The following is a 20,450-nucleotide window of genomic DNA, read 5'->3' as shown; positions in this document are numbered from 1 at the left end:
TGAGATTCCTACTTAGAAGTGGAAAGACTTGAATATGGACTTCATTACTGGTTTGCCTCATACCTGTATATAGCATTATTTAACTTGGGTTGTTGTTGATTGAATGACTAAGTCAACTCATTTTCTTCTTATTTAGACTTCCTATCCAGCCAAGGACTTTTCTAGACTTTACATTCCTGAGTTGGTTAAGCTTCATAGTGTTCTGTTATCAATCATTTCGGAAGGAGGTGCTCAATTCACATCACAGTTTTGGAGGTCATTCCAAAAGGGTCTTGGTACTCAAGTTCAATTGATCACAACTTTTAACCCTCAACCTGATGGTCAATCCAAGCATACCATTTAAAGCTTGTAGGAAATGTTGAGAGCTTGTGTAGGTGACTTTACAGGTAATTGGGATGATCACTTTCCATTGATCGAATTTGCTTACAACAATAGATACCATTATAGTACCCAGATGGCTCTGTTTGAGGCTTTATATAGTAAGAGATATAGGTCTCGTATTGGGTGGTTTGAATTTGGTGAAGTTTCGCTAATAGGTCCCGAGTTGGTGAAGCCATGGAGAAGTTCAGACTCCTTAAATAAAGGTTAATGATTTCCTAGAGTCAACAAAACTCCTATTTGGATATAAGTTAAAAAGAACTTGAGTTTGAGGTTAATGATTGGGTTTACTTAAAAATCTCACCCATGAAGGGTGTAATGTATTTTGGCAAGAAAGGGAGGCTTTGTTACTGATATGTAGGCCTGTTTCAGATTCTAAGGCATTTTGGTAAGATGACATATGAGTTGGATTTGCCTTTAGAGTTGGCATCGATGCATCGGTGTTTTATATCTCATTATTGAAGAAGTGTGTGGGTGATCCTAGCTCTATTGCTTCTTTAAATAGTGTGGGTGTGAAAGAGAGTTTATCCTATGAAGATTTCCAATTGAAATTCTAGACCGGCAAGTTCAGAGGTTGAGAAACAAAGATGTTGAATCCATGAAGGTTCTTTGGAGGAACATAGAGGTTGAAGGATCTATATGGGAGAATAAGGTCAATATGATGTCACAATATCCTCATCTCTTTCCTTCTATTCCAAATTGAGGTATTAATTTCCTCCGTGATCCACTTCTTCAAATTTATGTGTTTCTATCATTCTCATGTTTACATATACATGCATATTTGTGAAATAAGTTTTAAAGTCATGTTTTAGCTTAGGATTGAATATTCCATGTTTTATACATTTTGATGTATCATTGCATTCATGTTGGGTAGAGAGCCTCTTTCTATACTCTATTCATGCTAGTTTGAGTCCCATTCGAGGATGAATAAACCTAAGGGGGAGATATTGTAATATCTCAGAAGTTGGAAAGATGGACAAAAGAAAATTCTCAGCTATTTGCACCAATTGGATCCTCACGAGGCCCTTTGATGGGCCATAACGCTCTCCACGGGCCATAGAAAGCACTAAGGGAGTGCACTGGAAAATGGGGGGAAAAGGAGAAGGGTTCTACGAAAGGGTTTATGGGTCGTAGGATTCACCATGGAATGTAGAGTTTTCCATGAACTCGACCCCTCAAGCACAAAATTATGTTGGTTTCCATGAGCTATTTGTATGGGCCATTGAATTCCATTGTGACCATAGAAGGATCCGTGTAGGGGAGGTTGTTGACCCTAAGGAAAGGGCCACTCTATGATCGGGTCTATGACCTGTGGATCTTTAAATGGACTGTAGTGGTCTCCGTTGAAGTCAATCCTTTAGCTTTCTAAGACCCTCCAAGTTCACGAGCCACTTCATGGACTGTGGGAGTGTCTGACGGTCCATGAAATGCCTCCGTCCAGTGATATTTCGTCAATTTTATTTGGGGTATTTTGGTATTTTCCCACTATTCTAATATTGTACTTGGATGTTTTCAGCGAATAATTCCTATTCTATTAACTACCCCAAACCCTAAAAATTCCCTCACCCCCTCTTATTAACATAGCAGAAAAATCATCTCTCTAGGATTCCTGTTCCAAGTCCATCTTCTTTTCCAAGCAAAAGGTTCCTAGGATTTTCAAGTTCAAGTCTCCTTGTTCCAAGTGCATCTAAGGCTTTGGTTACTCAAGGTATTTAGGAATTCATCCACGGATCCTTTTCCATCCATGAATTTCTCCTAAAACCTAGTTTCGATCAATTTGCATTGGGTCAATTCAACTATGATAATTTATACATGCATAATTTCAATTTAGTTACATGTTTTCAATAAATTTCATGTATGAACTATGGATTTATAATCAATAATTTTATGAATTCTCATGTATAATTTATAAAAGTTATGTATTATGATTCAAGTATGATTTAAATTATAAAACCATGAATTGCAAAAGGTTTTCTCATAATATGCAAGATATCATGATTTGTATACTTAGAAAAATAAGTATCCACAAGTTCAAGTTACGATTATGGTTTTTAAGGAGCTATTCTTATGATGTATTTTCATGATGTTGGATTGGTTGATTTACTTTTTTTCATGACTATATTTTATGTATTTTGTTGGGATTAACTTAGAACCAAGCGAACTTTGTGGCGGGGATCCACAAGCAAAACCTAGTAGCAATTCTTAGTTCTAAAACTACGTGCCACTATAGATGCCTTTATGTCTTAGCTAGTGGATCCAAATATAGCTCATGTTCATGTTTATACGGAGTCTATCTTGGTAGGTTGCCTCTCTTTTTTCGGTGTGGGAGTTACATCAGAATTTATAGATCACATTGTCTTAAATGTAAGTTAAGGTTAATAGCCACATATGTATATGCTATGTCTAATAGTCTTAATGATGTTTTATGATGCATTGATTTTATGATACATTTTCAAGCGTTTTCAAGTTTGATTCATGTCTCTAAGATATTGACTATGTCCGATTATCATTGTTCATGCATGTTTCTCAAATAGTACATTCCATGTGCTAAAACATACTTAGCCACAAATTCCGCAATATTCTTATTTATGCAATTCCATCAATAAACTTTTCTCAAATCACAATACATCTTGGTGGATCCCGGGTGAATAAAGTATCGAGAACTATAAGCTTTCGATAAAATATGTTGCCTCAAACCATCGACATTCGAAACATATATTTGACCTTGATAATAAAGCACTCCATCTCCCCCCTTAGGAGAAAGACTTAATGCCTTTTTTTAAATCACTTTCTTCAATTCAACCAAAGTTGGATCACTATCTTGTTTTGCCTTCACATCCGACACAAGAGATGATTATGAGTCATTTTACATAATAACCTCACCATCCTCGGAGTCAACCAAATGAACCCCTAAGCGAACTAGTCTATGCACATGATGAACCAACTCCCATTTCTCATCTTCAACATGGGCATTACTATTTGTGGAAAATCTACTAAGAATATCAACAACCACATTTGCCTTTTCTGGATGGTAAAAAACACTCATCTTATAAGCCTTCGAAAATTCAAGACACCTTCTTTGGCGAAGATTCAAGTATTTTTGATTAAAAACATATTGAAAACACTTATGCTTGGTGAATAAATACACATGAATCCCATAGAGATATTGTCTTCATATGTTCAAAGCAAACACCACCGCTGCTAACTACAAATCATGAGTTGGATAATTCTTTCATTAACCTTAAGTTGCCTAGAACCATAGGCTATCACCTTACCATTTTGCATTAAAACACAACCAAGAACAATCCTCGACTCATCACAAAAACAAAGCCATCAGACCCTTCTAGTAGAGTAAAAACTAGGGCTGAAGTAGGTCGATGTTTCAAATCTTGGAAACTCTTCTCACAAGTATTTGACCATTGAAAGTTCACTTATTTTGAGTCAAAGTAGTCGAGTGTGAGGCAATAGAAGAAAAACCTTCCACAAACCATCTATAGTGATCGGCTAAACCCAAAATAGTCTGAATATCTGAGGGAGAAAGAGGTCTGCACCAATTCTTAACCATCTTGGTATTATTAGGATCAACTCTAACACCACCACTAGAAATAATATGGACATGAAATGCAACCGACCTCAATGAAAACTCACACTTACAAGACTTCATAAACAACTAATGGTCCTTGAGAACTTGCAAGACAATACTCAAATGTCTGGCATGATCATCCTTACTTGGAGAAGAAATCAAAATATCATCAATAAATACAATGAAGAACATATCCAAATATGCTCTGTGAATAAATATACATGAACACCATAGAGATATTGTCTTCATATCTTCAAAGCAAACACCACCGCCACTAACTCCAAATAATGAGTCAGATAATTTTTTCATTAACCTTAAGTTTCCTAGAACCATAGGCTATCACCTTACCATTTTGATTCAAAACATTACCAAGAACAATCCTCGAGTCATAAAAATACATAACAAAATCATCAAACCCTTCTGGTAAAGTAAAACTGAAGTAGGTCGATGTTTAAACTCTTGAAAACTCTGCTCACAAGTATTTGACCATTGAAATTTAACCTTATTTTTAGTAAAAGTAGTCAAGGGTGAAGCAATAGAAGAAAATCCTTCCACAAACTGTCTATAGTGACCGGCTAAACCCAAAAAACTCTGAATATCTGAGGGAGAAAGAGGCTAGGCCAACTCTTAACTGCCCTGGTCTTCTTAGGATTAACTTTAATACCACCACTAGAAATAATATATCAAAGAAACACAACCGACCTCAACTAAAACTCATATTTGCAAAACTTAGTAAATAATTAATGATCCTTGAGAACTTACAAGACAATCCTCAAATACCTGGCATGATCATCCTCACTTGGCGAATAAATCAAAATATCATCAATAAATACAATGGAGAACATATTCAAATATTGCTTGAGCACCCTATTCATCAAATGTATAAAAATTGCAGGAGCATTCATTAGTCCAAAGAAATAACCAAAAGTTTATAATGACCATGCCGAGTTCTTAAGGCTGTTTTTAAAATTTCACACGCTTTCACTCTAATCTGATAATAACTGGATTGAAGATCAATCTTTAAAAAGTAACTAGCACCTTGAAGTTGATCGAATAAGTCATCAATCCTTGGGATAGAATACTTATTCTTAATTGTGACCCTGTTCAACTGATAATAATCAATACACATGCAAAGAGAACCATCTTTCTTCTGAACAAATAGACCTGGAGCACCCAATGGAGAGATACTCAGTCATATGAAATCCTTATCCAAAAGATCCTTTAACTCTTCTTCCAACTCCTTAAGTTCTGCCGAATCTATTCTATAATGAGCAATAGAGATAGCTGGGTATTTTGGGTAAGGTCAATTCCAAATTCAATTTCCTTTCGGAAAGAATACCCAGAAGATAATCGTGAAACACTTCTAAAAACTCATTTACAACCGGAACTGACTCAAGTGTAGGGGTTTCAGAATTCGTATCTATATCTTATACTAGATGACAAATGCAACCTTTAGAAATCATCTTTCGAGATTAAAGGAACAAGATAAATTGACCTTTATATGCTTAGTTAGTACCTTTCCACTTTATGACTTTTTCATTCAGAAACTAAAACCTAACCACTTGATTTCTACAATCAATAGATGTATAACAAGCATAAAGTCAATCCCTACCAAGAATAACCTCAAAGTCAGTTATATCTAACTCTATAAGATCAACTAAGGGGATTTTTTGAAAAAGTTTGACCGGGCGATTTCTATAAACCCATTTAGCTAAAATTGAATCACTAATAAGAGTAGAGATGGAGAAAGGTTCTAAATTTGTTTTGTAACTGACGTCAAATTTCATAGCAACATAAGGTGTTACGAAAGATAGATTTGCTCCAGGATCTAACAAACCATAATCATCAAATTAAAAGACTCGTAATATACCAGTAATCACATCAGGGAAATCCTCCTGATCCTATCCAGTCAAAAGAGAATAAAACATGTTCTAATGCTAACCACCATGAGAACCAAATAAAGTACCTTGCTGAGCCGAGTGACCAGAAGTAGTCTAAATCTGGCATCGACTGTCTCTACCCTTTCTAGCAAGAGATGGGCAGTATCTCACATTTTGATCAATCTTAGCGCAACCAAAACATGAATTTGAATTTTCTAGGCAATCTCCTTGGTGATTTTTCTTGTACTTTTTACATGCAGGGTTAGTTTGTCCATTAGAAGCTCCTTCTTGAGGTAGAGGGTTAGACACACTATCTTAGCTGAACTTCCGAGCTGAAGCACTAGCAGAAGTAAGATCGGAGTGCTTCTGTTGAAACTGAGAATGACCACCATTTTTGGACCTCGAATGAGAAAAGTCACCATGATCGATGCTTGCCCTCTTAGTCTCCCTAGAACTATCCTTAAGCTTATATTCCTTAATTTTATTGGCATAAGTCATCAACCTCGATATATCCATCTCCTTTCTCAGAAAGCAAATACCTTTGTCCCGACTCAAGCTAGGACCTAGGCATGACACGATGATTAGAATCTCAATGAAATCCAACCAATACTCTTACAATATCATTCATGGGTATATATTAGATAAATAAGAACTTACCAAGAGACATTATGAATGCAGAATGAACGTCTCAATATGAATACCTTGATAAAAGACAAATCAACCTCAAACTCCATGAATAAACATGACAACATAGATTTTATGAATATCTAACATGCCTCTACTAGTCTAGATGGGGCATAGGACAAGCTCCTAGCTCACCAACATAAGAAATAAAATTCATAAGGAACAATGGAAATCATAAATGTCTCATCCTCGAATCATGAGGACTCACTAATAAGAGATAAGTAAGCTCAATATCTAGCAACGAGTATAGTGAGCATGATGATCGTTGGACCTTACATTATGATACAATGTAGGAAAAAGTATGCGTTAGTTTATGGAATGCACTAAGTATATGACAAGCATGCATGAATAATAATAATCAAACATAACTAATATGAGTATGTTATACATGACCAATATCTTGAAAACTTGAATAAAATATTAAAGCATTTGAAAACGTAGTCATAAGGTCAATGCATCATAAAAAATTATTTAAAAGCTTATAGAACATATTATATACATATATGGGATATTAACCTTAACTAACATGTAATACCATATAAGCTATAATATAGAATCTAATGTAACTCCCACACTGAGAAGAGCGAAGCTACTTGCCAAGGTAGACTCTGTATCATAAACATAAACATGAGCTACATGTAGATCCACTAGGTAAGCCATAAAGACAACGTACAGTGGCACATACTTGTTTCCTACATTGTATCATAATATAGGGTCAGATGAGCATCATGTACCTCCTACTCATGGCTAGAGTTAAGATTTACTTTCTTAGTTGGTGAGTCGTCACATTTCAAGGAAAAGATTTTTATCTTTTCATCATTCTTACGACTATTATATTTTGTCATGGGTGATTTAGGAGCTTGGCTTATGGCCCCATCTAGTTTACTAGAGGTATGTTGGATATCATGGAGTCTATGTTGTCTTTTCTTTTCGGGTTTGACTTGTTATCTTTTATTGAGACTTTTCATGTTGAGGCTTTATTTTTGCATCTATGTCTTAGATTTATCGCATTACTTTCCTAATGAATGATCATGTCTGATATTCTAAGAGTCTTGGTTGGAGTTCTTCGAGATTTTCATAGTCATATCACACCTTGGGTCTAGTTTGGATCGTGACAAACTTAGTATCATAGCCATATTTAAGGTATCATAGGGATTCTAACATGCCACACTGAGTAGAATGATGTTCATTAGTATGAAGAATTCCACATCTATGAATAGGAGGCTATGAGGCCTTTTTGGAAAAAAAATCAATTCTTTTATGATCTCATCGTGTGATAGAGTTGATCTCTAAGGCTTCCTCCTCTAATGCTTTCTCTTTACTATTTTAGAAATATGCCTCCACGAAGAAACTACATCCGAAATAATGTTGAGAAGAAAAAACAAGCTCCAAATGACCCTTTGAATAAATAAGTCTCTCATATAGAGTTTTGAGCAGTATTTTAAGTTCTTTACCAAGCCGTAACCGCTCAAGAAAATATGGAAGTGATATCTCCCATAAACACAAATGTGGGTATGGTGGCTAGCCAAGTTTGTGACTCATATGAACCCTCCTGAATTACACGGTTCTAAGATGGAAGAGGATCCATAAGAATTTACTAAGGGCATTGCTAAGATTGTTTGGATCATGGTTATTAGTCCAGTAGAGAAGGAGGACTAGAGGCTTATCAAATCAAGAAAGTGGAGTAAGTTGGGTATGAGCAATGGAAATATGAAAAGGGTAAAGATGATGGTCATGTTGATTGGGACGAATTCAAGGGTGTTTTCCTTGATCGATTCTTTCCTTTGGAGTTGAGGAAAGCTACGACATAAGATTTCATCAATTTGCGCCAAGGTAATATGAGTGTGAGGAAGTATGCCTTCAAGTTTACTAGCTTGTCGAAGTATGCTCTTTTTATGGTCGCCTATCCTAGGGCTCGTATGAGAAAGTTTATTTTTTATGTGTCCAATTTGGTTGTCAAAGAATGTAGAGCTTCCATGCTTATAAAAGAGATGGACATTTCAAGGCTTATGACACATGTCAAAAAAATCGATGAGGAAAAGTTGAAGAAGAGATCTAGAAAGGAGTCCAAGAGAGATCATATGGTAAGTACGGGAATGGTGGCCATGCACAGTTTCATCAAAAGTATTCCAGCCAAGATTTATCAAACACTCCTGCTCTAAGTTTAAAGATAGTGTGCCTAATCCTAAGGTACAAGTAGGAGCTCCGACTGGTCAAGTCTTCCCTCCATGCAAGAAGTGTGGAAGGAATCTTAAGGGAGAATGCTTAGCACAATCAGATGCGTGTTATAGGTGTGGAAAGTTGGGTCAATTAGAGAAGCCTTGTAGGTGTGGCTCTAGACTCTAGATTCAGACTCAGGATACAGATCGTTCGGATCAGCATGGTACTAATTCGGTGGTGATCAGCGCTAAAACATATTTTATGCCCTTCAAACTCATCAAGTGTTAAACAACTCCCAGATGTGGTGAATGGTATGTTGAAAGTACTTGAATTTGATGTTTATGCATCGTTAGATCCAAGTGCTACTCTATCATTCTTTACCCCTTATCTTTCTATGAAATTCATTGTTCATCCTAAGACCCTGTTTGAGCCTTTTTGAATATATACTCCTATTGGTAGTTAATTTGTGGCTAAGAGAGTCTATCAAAATTGCCCCATTTAAGTTTTTCATAAAATCACCTCAATTGATATTGTAGAGCTTGATATAACCGATTTTGATAATATTCTTGCTATGGATTGGCTTCACGCATTTTATGTTTCTATATATTGTATAACCCATATAGTCAAGTTTTAGTTTCCTAATGAGCTAGTCCTAAAATTTAAAGGTAGTAATTTTGTGTTTAAAGGCCAATTAATCTTGTTCCTTAAAGCTTGAAAAATGATTTCTAAGTGATGCATCTATCATCTAATCCTGGTTAGAGATACAAATTCCGAAGCACCTACTCTTGAGTCAGTTTTGATTATTAATAAGTTTTCAAAAGTTTTTCCCGATGACCTTCCAATATCTCTCTCAAAAGGGAAATAGACTTTAGTATCGATCCTCTTTCCAATACCTAACCTCTTTCTACTACTCCTTACCATATGTCCCAAAAGAATTGAAGGAGCTAAAGGATCAGTGTAAAGATTTATTCGAAAATGGTTTCATTAAATTGAGTATCTCTCCATGGGATGCTCGGTTCTCTTTTTTAGCAGTAAAAATGGTTCTCTCCGTATGTATATTAACTATTGGCAATTGAACAAGGTTACAATTAAGTATAATTATACTATTCCAAGGATTGATGACTTGTTCGATCAACTTCAAGGGGAAAGCTACTTTCCAAATATTAATCTTCGATTAGGTTATCATCAACTCCGAGTAAGAGATTGCGACATTCCAAAGATGGCTTTTAGAACTCGGTGTGGTCACTTTTAATTTTGGTTGTCTTTTGGACTATTGAATGCTCCTACATCTTTTATGGATTTGAAGAACATGGTGTTCAAGCAATACTTGGATATGTTCGTTATTATTTTCTTCAATGACATTTTGATTTATTATTGGAGTGAGGAAGAGAATGCCGATCATTTGAGGATTGTCTTGTAAATTCTCAAGGACCGTCAGTTCAATGCTAAGTTTAGAAAGTGTGAATTTTGATTGAGGTTAGTTTCTTTCCTTGGCCATATTGTCTCTAGTGAAGGTATTATGGTTAATCCTAAGAATACCGAGGTGATTAAGAATTTTCCTAGACTTTTGTCTCATTCTGAGTTTCTTAGGATTAGCCGGCTATTATAGAAGGTTTGTGGAAGTTTTCTCTTCCATTGCATTTCCCTTTACTACTTTGACTAAAAAGAAGGTAAAATTCCAATGGTCCAAGGCATGTGAGAAAAGTTTCTAAGAGTTGAAAGAAAGGCTTAATTTCTCTCTGTGTTGACTTTGTCGGAGGGTTACAATGGGTTCATTGTGTATTGTGATGCTTTAAGAGTCGTTCTTGGTTTTGGTTTGATGTAAAAAAATTATAGTGATAACCTATGTTTCTAGGCAACTCAAGGCGCATGAAAAGAACTATTTGATCATGACTTAGATTTAGTGGCAATGGTTTTTTTCTTTGAAGATTTGGAGATACTACCTTTATGATGTCCATGTTGATATATTCACTGATCACAAGAGTTTGCAGTATAAGTTCACTCAAAAGGATTTGAATCTTCGACAAAGGAGGTGACTTGAGTTATTGAAGGACTATAATATGAGAGTATGTCTATGAATAGTGTTTCCCATGTTGAGAATGCAAAAAAAGAGTTTACCTAATACTCATAGGCAACACTCATAGGCAACACAATTTGATTTGGGTGGTCGTTGACCGAATGACTAAGTCAACTCATTTTCTTCCTATTAAGACCTCTTATTCGGCTAAGGACTACGCTACATTGAATATCCGAGAGTTAGTTACACTTTATGGTGTCCACTATCTATTATTTCGAATTAAGGAACTCAGTTTATATCTCAGTTTTAGAGATCTTTCCATAAGGTTTTTGGTACTCAAGTTAAGCTTAGTACAACTTTTCACCCCTAGACTAACGGTGAAGCTGAGCATACCATTTTGACCTTAGAGGATATGTTGAGAACATGCATCATTGATTTTAAAGGTAACTAGGATGATCATTTTCCATTGATAGAGTTTGCCTATAATAATAGTTATCATTCTAGCATTAAGATTGCTCCATTTGAGGCCTTATACAGTAGGAGGTATAGGTATCCCATTGTTTGGTTCGAAATTGGTGAAGTTGCCTTAATAGGACCCAGTTTAAGCATGAAGCTATGGAAAAGGTTAGATTGATTAGATAAAGATTGAAGACAACCTAGAGTCGACAAAAGACCTACTCAGATATGAGGAGAAGGGAGCTTGAATTTGAGGTAAATAATTGGGTTTACTTGAAAATTTCACCCATGACTTATGTGATGCATCTAGACAAGAAAGGAAATCTTAGTACCCGCTATGTAGGTCCACATCAGATTTTGAGGCACATTGACAAGGAGGCATATAAGTTGATTTTTTCTTCTGAGTTAACATCGGTGCATCAGGTGTTCCATGTGCCTTTTTTGAGGAAGTTTGTTGATGATCCTAGCTCCATTGTTACTTTGGACAGCATAGGTGTGAAAGAGACTCTTTCATATGAGGAGGTTCTAGTTAAGATCCTAGACTGGCAAGTTAGAAAGTTGAGGAACAAGGAAATAATACCAGAGGTTGAAGGTGCAATATGGGAAGTCGAAGTTTATATGATTTCACGATATCAGCATCTATTTCATTCTGTTCCCAGTTGAGGCATTGAGTTCTTGCATGATCCACTCGGTCCAAACCATGTGTTTCAGACATTCTCATGTTTTGATATGCATTCATGTTCATAAAATGAGTTTTAAAGTTATGTTTTAGATTAGGATTGAATATTCTATATTTTTATGTATTTTCCATATATTTAACATTCATTTTGGGATGTTATGTATCTTTCCTTTTCTATCCATGCTAGCTTGATTCCCATTTAAGAAATAATGTTCCCAAAGGGGGAGATATTGTAAGACCCTGAAAGTTGAGACAGAGAATGGAGTTTAAAGGAAAAAGCATAGAAAACCTGGCACTAGGTGATCCCCACAGAGCCCACCCTAGGTCATATTATGCACATGGGCAGTGGAGTGGACTCGTGATGGTGACAGGGAGCAGGGGAAGGAATCAAGAAAGGACCATGGATAGGTCTGTGACCCCTAGTCCATACCACAGATTGTGGAAGGGTTTGTAGGAATCCCAACCTCTAGGACATGTCAATTTCATCCCCACAGAGCTCTCCATGACCCGTGGAGATCTTCATGGGTGGTGATGAAGCTCGTGGAGGTTAAAACTATCTTCTCAGATGTCCCCCTCAGGTTCACGAGACCCTTTACGGACCATGAAGGGCTACACAATCGTGAAGACCCTCTATCAAGGTGCCCTCTTCCAAGTTAAGTTACGGGTGTATTGGTCTTTTCCCTATTATCTTATTTATAAATATGGATGGTTTTTAGGGGTTTAGACTATATTATTAACTACCCTAAACCCTCCTAATTCTCTCATTCTCACTTTAACACCCAAATCTCAAAATCTTCTCTTTCAAGAGTCTTCTTCTTCTTCAAGCAATTCAAAGAGAAAATCAAGGTCAAATCTTCAAGTCAAAAGAAAATTAGGGATTCTAAAGCTTAAGGTATGTGGGAATTTATCCATGGAACCTTTAACCCATGAAGTCCCAAGGTTGTTCATTCACTTATGAATTCTTCTTCTAAAAGCCCTAGTTTCATGAATTTACATTGGGTCTTCTTACTTATGATTTATGTTATTATTATTGATTAAATTATGCATAATTCACATCATATTGCATGATTTCAATTTGAATTTCAATGAACCATGTGATACATTATTTTCAAGTATGTTTTCAACTAACTATGACCATGAATTTGAAGTGATTTCAATGAAAGCTTTATGAATGACTACCAAAGATTAATGAATTACTCATGAAAGATTATGAATGATGTTTCAAGAAAGTAATTATAGTGTGAAAGGTAATTCTCACACAATCATGTTAAAGAGGAGAAAGGACAATCTCACCAACTCATGGATTCTTATGAATGAACCATGTTAATGAGCTACTCTTATAATTTTTCTATGATGAGGATTGATATCTATTATTGTCTTTCCTAATGATGTTAATGAATATGTTTTCATGAAATTACATTGGGATGATGACTAGCACCGAGAGGACGTTAAGGTGGGGTTCGGTCCAGTAGCCATGGTAGAAACCCAAGGGAATCCTAATAGCTACCTTTAGTCCCTAACTACTTTGCCCATATAGGTTTATGATGTTACGACCCAACCCCATAGGCCATAATGGGTGACCAAACTGGACACTCGCATATACCCCTGCTAACTATAGGTAAACTTGTCCCTTGTTTATGCTATAATGTATCGACATGAACGATCACATATGAGCCGACAAGGCTATCATAACATATAGGGTCGTCCCATAATAAAATCTCGTGCGAGCCGACAAGGCTGTAGTGAAAAAAGGGACATCCCAAAACATTCGCCTTATAGGCACCCCTACACATACATACATATATAATTCACATACATGTATAAACAACCAACATACATGTGTACCCAACCCACATACATGTCCACCGACCTCTAAGAGTAAAAACAGTAACATAAAGCGGGACAGGGCCCCACCATATCCATAAACATATAAATATATACATAGAGGGTTAGTACGAAAATCTAGGCTCCAGCACAATAAAGCACTTCTGAACTGCTGAGTAGAACTTCTATGTTGGCGGATTCCTAAAGTGTGTATCTGAACCTGCGGGCATGAAACGCAGCCCTCTAAGAAAGGGGGCAGTACGATATATGTATTGAGTATACAAAGCATAACTGGAAGCATATCTGAAATAAAGAGAGCCAGTGGGATAAATACTTTACTTAAGAAAACATTGTACCTATACCTTATGAATCATAAAAACATGCATGCTCATATTATACAATATAGCCGGCCCTTTTTGGGACTTGGTAAATCATAACTGTAGGACCATCATAGGATCCAGCGCCATCACCACCTTATCAAATCACATTATCATACACATATATACACATACGTACCCGGCCCTCTAGTGAGGGACTTGGTGAGTCATTCATGTCATTGCATTATCATTTCCTTATATAGCGTATCCGACCTTTTAGTGAGGGACTCGATAAGTTATTCATGTCATTGCATTATCATTTCCTCATATAGAGTACTTGGCCCTTTAGTGAGGGACTCGATAGATAATGCAGTGAAATGCAAACAATTACGTACTCGGCCCGGGACTCAGTGATATGAGGGGTTACAGTATACACGAGTAGAGTAGTGAGTAATCATATGCAATTTAAATCATAGTTGAGACTCGAAGGAATACTCAAAATATGCTGTCATTCAAAAAAAACCAAGACAAGAGTCATACCAAGTGCCTTTTGATTGCCACTATGGATTAGGTCCAAATGGAACTTTTGGAATCATATTCCCATATCAAGTCATCATCAAATATCTTATGGGAATCAAGAAGTTGGCTATCCTAGTGGCTTTAAAAAGAGAAACTTTCTTGGAATCGTATACACTTCATCTATTTGTTTTATAAAGATCATGCCAAAAAGAAAGTAAGATTAGCTTTACATACTCACTACTTCCCAATGTATAGAAAAAAACTTGAGAAGCAATAGCTCAATTATTGTAAGAGTTCTAACATTAAGGAGTGAATAGAAATCATGAAGTATACCAAAATATGAATTATACCAAATTAGGATGGGTGGAGTCATACACATATATCAAGTCATAATGATATAAGTTCAAGGAAATCAAGAACATTATCCATCATACTGTATCTAAGAATACGAGCTTTTTTAGAATTTATGCATTCGTCTTCCGTTGATTTCATATGGATCATTCCAAAAGAAAGAAGGGATAGGCTTTACATACTCTCTATCTTCTCTCGTGTAATCGTCATATATATATCTGTCGTGGAATATAAGGTCCGATCCTTAGATAGTAACCTATATCATACTTGGCCCATCAAGGGACTCGGTACAATAAACATCTCATCATAACATCATAACTTATGTCAAAGACATATCAAGAGAGAAGAAGGGTAGCCTTACATACTTATGCCAAAAATATACCAAGAGAAAGAAGGTAGCTTCACATACCTCTTTAGGGATTACTTGTAACCCAGCTTGCCTCGATATCTCCTTAAACTATTTAACATGAAAGTAATACTAAGATTAATAACATTTGATTTTCAAATTTCCAACTCTACACCCAAGTATTCATAGGAACCATTCCCTTATCCCTTTCCCTCAACTAGTTTATTACTAGTTCTGAAGTTATCAAAAATCGGGTAGCATCTCCCATATAACTTACCCTATCCAACTACTAATCTTAGAATCCATATTACCAACAGCAACCAGCAGCTATATATACAATAAAATCACCTCAACATTACTCAATACAATTCCAAACAACTAGCTCAAAACTATGATACCAACATAGAGTTCTTAGCATTCATTTCATAAAACCTTTAACAATACGAAATGGAGGGTCATGTGAATGAAACCAAAAGTAATAACACCCCTTTTATAAAAATTTCCATCCATTAAACACACCATCCAACCAGCTTCAACCGCAGCACCACAATCACAACACACTACTCAACTTCGATATTATGCTAGCAACTTCAATTTAGTTTGTTTCTAACGTCAAGCATCCTTATGCAATTTTTACACTTATAGACTCATTTAAGACATGTAATATACCCCATACAACATCATAAACTTCAATTTGAAATATAAATCCTTACCTTGTCCGGAACTCGCCAAAACTCACCTCGGAAGCTCTTCTAGCGCGACTGAAATGTCGTGGCTGTTTGTTATCCATTTGGGGCTGCTACAAACCATACATTTACATTAATAACACCTTCATACCTTCATGTTATACCCAATATAATTAATTCACAGAATGGAATCGGAGAACTTACCTTTTTCTCCTCCTAAAACTATAGCTCTTTATTCTCTCTAGCTTAAGTTTCTCTTCTCTTCTTTTTATTTTTCTAGACTATTCTTGGATGAAGATGAAACTTATTGGATAAAGATTAACTTAAAGTCATAAATTATATATATATTCCAATTTAGTAGGTGACACATGCCAAGTCCCAAGTGGTGACATATGTCAAGCCCTCATAGGGCCAACACACCACCTCCTCCACTTAGGGGTTTCCATGTGGTAGGTGGGTGCCCACCCCCTTGCTGCAGCTGCTGCCATGTGGAATCTCCAACTGCTGCCAAATAGCACTCTCCCATGCTTCCACGTGTCTCTCTCTTCTTCTCCTCGTGGGTTCATAATCTCATCTTGCTTTACGAACCTACGTAATCCTTGCTACGTAAGTTTTGTATGTAATCAAGTAGTTTAAGTACGTAAGATTTCCAAGTTGGTAGCTTAAGTAAGTATTCGAGTCCTATGATTTATTATTTGGTCTCCAACCTCTTCCGTATTCTTACGACCCTATTTCCAATCTCCTCTATTATAGGGTATCTCATTCTCCCTACCTTAGTGTTATTTGATGATGTCATAGATTATCCGGCTCACATGGTGACTTCTAAGAAGCTTAAGAGCCTTTCAACAAACTTAAAAAGCTTAAGAACGCGTTCCAAGGTACAAAAGTACAGGGTGTAACATATGATGCCAATATGGCATAGCTAGTGGATCCACAAATAACACAATAATAGAGGAAGTACCATCACAGAGTCTACCTTGGCAAGTAGCCTCTCCCTTCTCGATGTGAAAGTACATCGAATTCCATGTTATATCTCACATGGTCTTAAGTGTCAGTTAAGTTCTTATCCTACAAAAAATGTTCATTAAAAGGTATAAGGTTCTCATGATGACATTTTGATACATTGACCACATGATTATGATGTTTTAAATGTTCTCAAGGTTTTACTCATGTTTTAAGATATCTATCATACATATCATGATTTATATTGATTATGTCCTATATTCATTGATCATGCATACTTCTCACATAGTGAATTTTATATACTAATGCATACTTTTTATCTACATTCTATTATAATGTAGGGTTGGACGATCATCGCGCACCTCTCACTCGTGGCTAGAGTTGAGCTTTACTTTCTTAGTTGGTGAGTCCTCATACTTCGAGGACATGACTTTTATATTTTTATCATTCTTACGACCATTATATGTTGTCATGGGTGAGTTAGTAGCTTGTCTTATGCCCCTATCTAATTTAGTAGAGGCATGTTCGATGTCATGGAGTCTATATTATCTTTTCTTTTTGAGAGTGAGACTTGTTCTCTTTTATTGAGACCTTTCATGTTGAGGCTTTATTTTCACATCAATATCTTAGATTTATTTCTTTACTTACCTTATGAATACTCATGTAGGATATGCTAAGAGGCTTGGTTGGGGTCCTTCAGAATTTTGATCGTTGTGTCACACATAAGATCTACCTTGGTTCGTGACATAGAACCACTTCATAGGATAAGCTCTCCTTTACACCAATGGTGTCCAATGGCACAATGGAGTTAGGATCACCAACACACTTCCTTAGTAATGAAACATGGAACACTGTATGCACTAATGTCAACTCCAAAGGCAAATCCAACTCATATGCCACCTTACCAAAATGCCTTAGAATCTGATATGGGCCTACATATTTGGGATTAAGCTTCCCCTTCTTTCCCAAATCCATCACACCCTTCATAACTGATATTTTCAAGTAAACACAATCATTAACCTAAAATTTGAGTTCCCTTCTCTTCACATCCGAATAGGACTTTTATCGACTCTATGTAGTCTTCAATCTCTCTTTAATTAATCTAACCTTCTCGATAGCCTCATGCACCAACTCGGGTCCTATAAAGGCAACTTCAAACAAACCAATACGAGACCCACATCTCCTACCATATGAGGCCTTAAATTTGGCCATTTGGATGCTAGAATGGTAACTATTATTATAAGAAAACTCAATCAATGGCAAATGATCATACCAATTACCCTTGAAGTCAATTACACAAGCTCTCAACATGTCTTCCAAGGTATGAATGGTACGCTTGGTTTGAGGGTGAAAAATTATTGCTAAGCTTAACTGATGACAAGACCCCTTTGGAAAGACCTCCAAAACTTAGAAGTTAATTCAGTACCTCAATCTAAAATGATAGATAATGGGACACCATGAAGCATAAGTAACTCCCGAATATAAAGTCTAGCATAATCTTTGGCTAAATAGGAAGTCTTAACGGGAAGATAATACACCGACTTAATCATTCGAACAACAATCACCCAAATTGAATCATATTGCTTATTGGTACAATGCAAACCTATAATAAATTCCATATTCAAGTATTCCTACTTTCTAGTAGAAATTTCAATATCTTGAGCTAAACTCTCAATTTTCGATGTTCAACTTTAACTTGCTGACAGATAGGGCATTTTGCTACGAATTCTACAATATCCCTCTTTATGCCATTCTACCAATACACTTTCCTCAAATCTTGATATATCTTTTAGGAAATCAAATGAATAGAATACTACAATGATGAGATTTAGACAATATCATCTCCCTCAAGACATCAACATCTGGAATACATAAATAACCTTGATATCTAAGCATACCATCCCCTTCTTAGGAGAATATCTCAATGGATTTTTTGGCATCTGCTTTCTTCAACTCAACCAAAGTAAGATAACTATGTTTCAATGACTTAACATCTTCCATAAGAGACAATTCAGATATATTGTGGACAACTACATCACCATCCTCAAAATCAACCAGGCGAATGCCCAAATGCTCTAGTTTATGAACATTATGAACCAACTTTTTTTTCTTATCCTCACCATGAGTAACACTATTCATTGAAAACCTATTAAGAGCAATGGTAACAATAATTGCTTTACCCGGATGGTACAACACACTCATATCATAATACTTGAAAAACTCAAGCCATCTTCTTTATCAAAGGTTCAAATCTTTTTGGTTGAAAACATATTACAAACTCTTGTGGTCGGTTAATTCATAAATATGGAAACCGTAAAGATAGTATCTACAAATCTTCAAAGAAAATACAACAGCCGCTAACTCCAAGTCATAAATCCGATAGTTCTTTTTATGCACCTTAAGTTTCCTAGAAGCAAAGGCTATCATATTACCATTTTGCATCAAAACCAAACCAAGACCAACTTTTGAAGAATCAAAATATACCACAAAACCATCAGATCCTTCTGGTAAAGCCAACACTAGAGCGGAGTAAGTCTACATTTCAACTCTTGGAAGCTTTTCTCACATGCCTCGAACTATTGAAATTTCACCTTCTTTTGAGTCAAAGTAGCCAAGGGGATGCAATGGAAGAGAATACTTCCACAAACTGTCAATAATAACCAGCTAAGCCCAAGAAACATTGAATATCGGAAGGATACAAAGGTCTAGGTCAATTCTTAACCACTTTGATCTTCTTAGGATTCACCATAATACCTTTACCGGAGACACCATGTCCAAGGAAAGAAACCAACCTAAACTAAAACTCACACTTGCTAAACTTAGCAAATAATTGAAGGTCCTTGAGAATTATCAAGGGTATCCTCAACTGATCGGCATGCTCCTACTCACTTTGAGAATAGATCAAAATATCATCAATGAACACAATAACAAATATATTTAAGTATTGTTTGAACACCCTATTTATTAAATACACAAAATATGCAGGAGTATTTGTTAGCACAAAATAGATAACTAACAATTCAAAGTGACCATACCAAGTTATAAAATTTCATCTTCAAAATGTCGCATTCTCTTACTCAGAGTTGATGATAACTAGATAAAAGATCGATCTTTGGAAAGTAGCTTACACCTTGAAGTTGATTGAATAAGTCATCAATCCTTGGAATAGAATACTTATTCTCAATTGTGACCTTGTTCAATTATCGATAGTCAATACACCTATGAAGAGAACTATCACAACCCAAACTAGGGCCTAGATATGACACAGCAATTAGGATTCCCAAAGAAACCCCAACATAGCCTCTTAGCATATCATAAATATACATAAGGTAACAAATAAGCTAAAACTTATAAAACTCCTAGAAAACATAGATAGCTAGAATGAAGTAAGATATGATAGACTCCATACACATATCCAACATGCCTCTACGTGAATAACATAGGTGAGGAGTAGGATATGTTCCTAGAGCACCCTCAAGAAAAGTAAAAATATAAGAAACCATGAAAATCCAAGTGTTTTGTCCTCAAAACATGAGGACTCACCAACAATAGAAGCAGTACTAAGTCTCTAGCCACGAGGGTAATGTGTGTGATCATCCGATCCTAC

The sequence above is a fragment of the Solanum dulcamara genome, chromosome 1 (assembly GCF_947179165.1).
Source record: "Solanum dulcamara chromosome 1, daSolDulc1.2, whole genome shotgun sequence".
NCBI classification, from domain to species: domain Eukaryota; kingdom Viridiplantae; phylum Streptophyta; class Magnoliopsida; order Solanales; family Solanaceae; genus Solanum; species Solanum dulcamara.
This window is presented reverse-complemented; position numbering follows the sequence as displayed.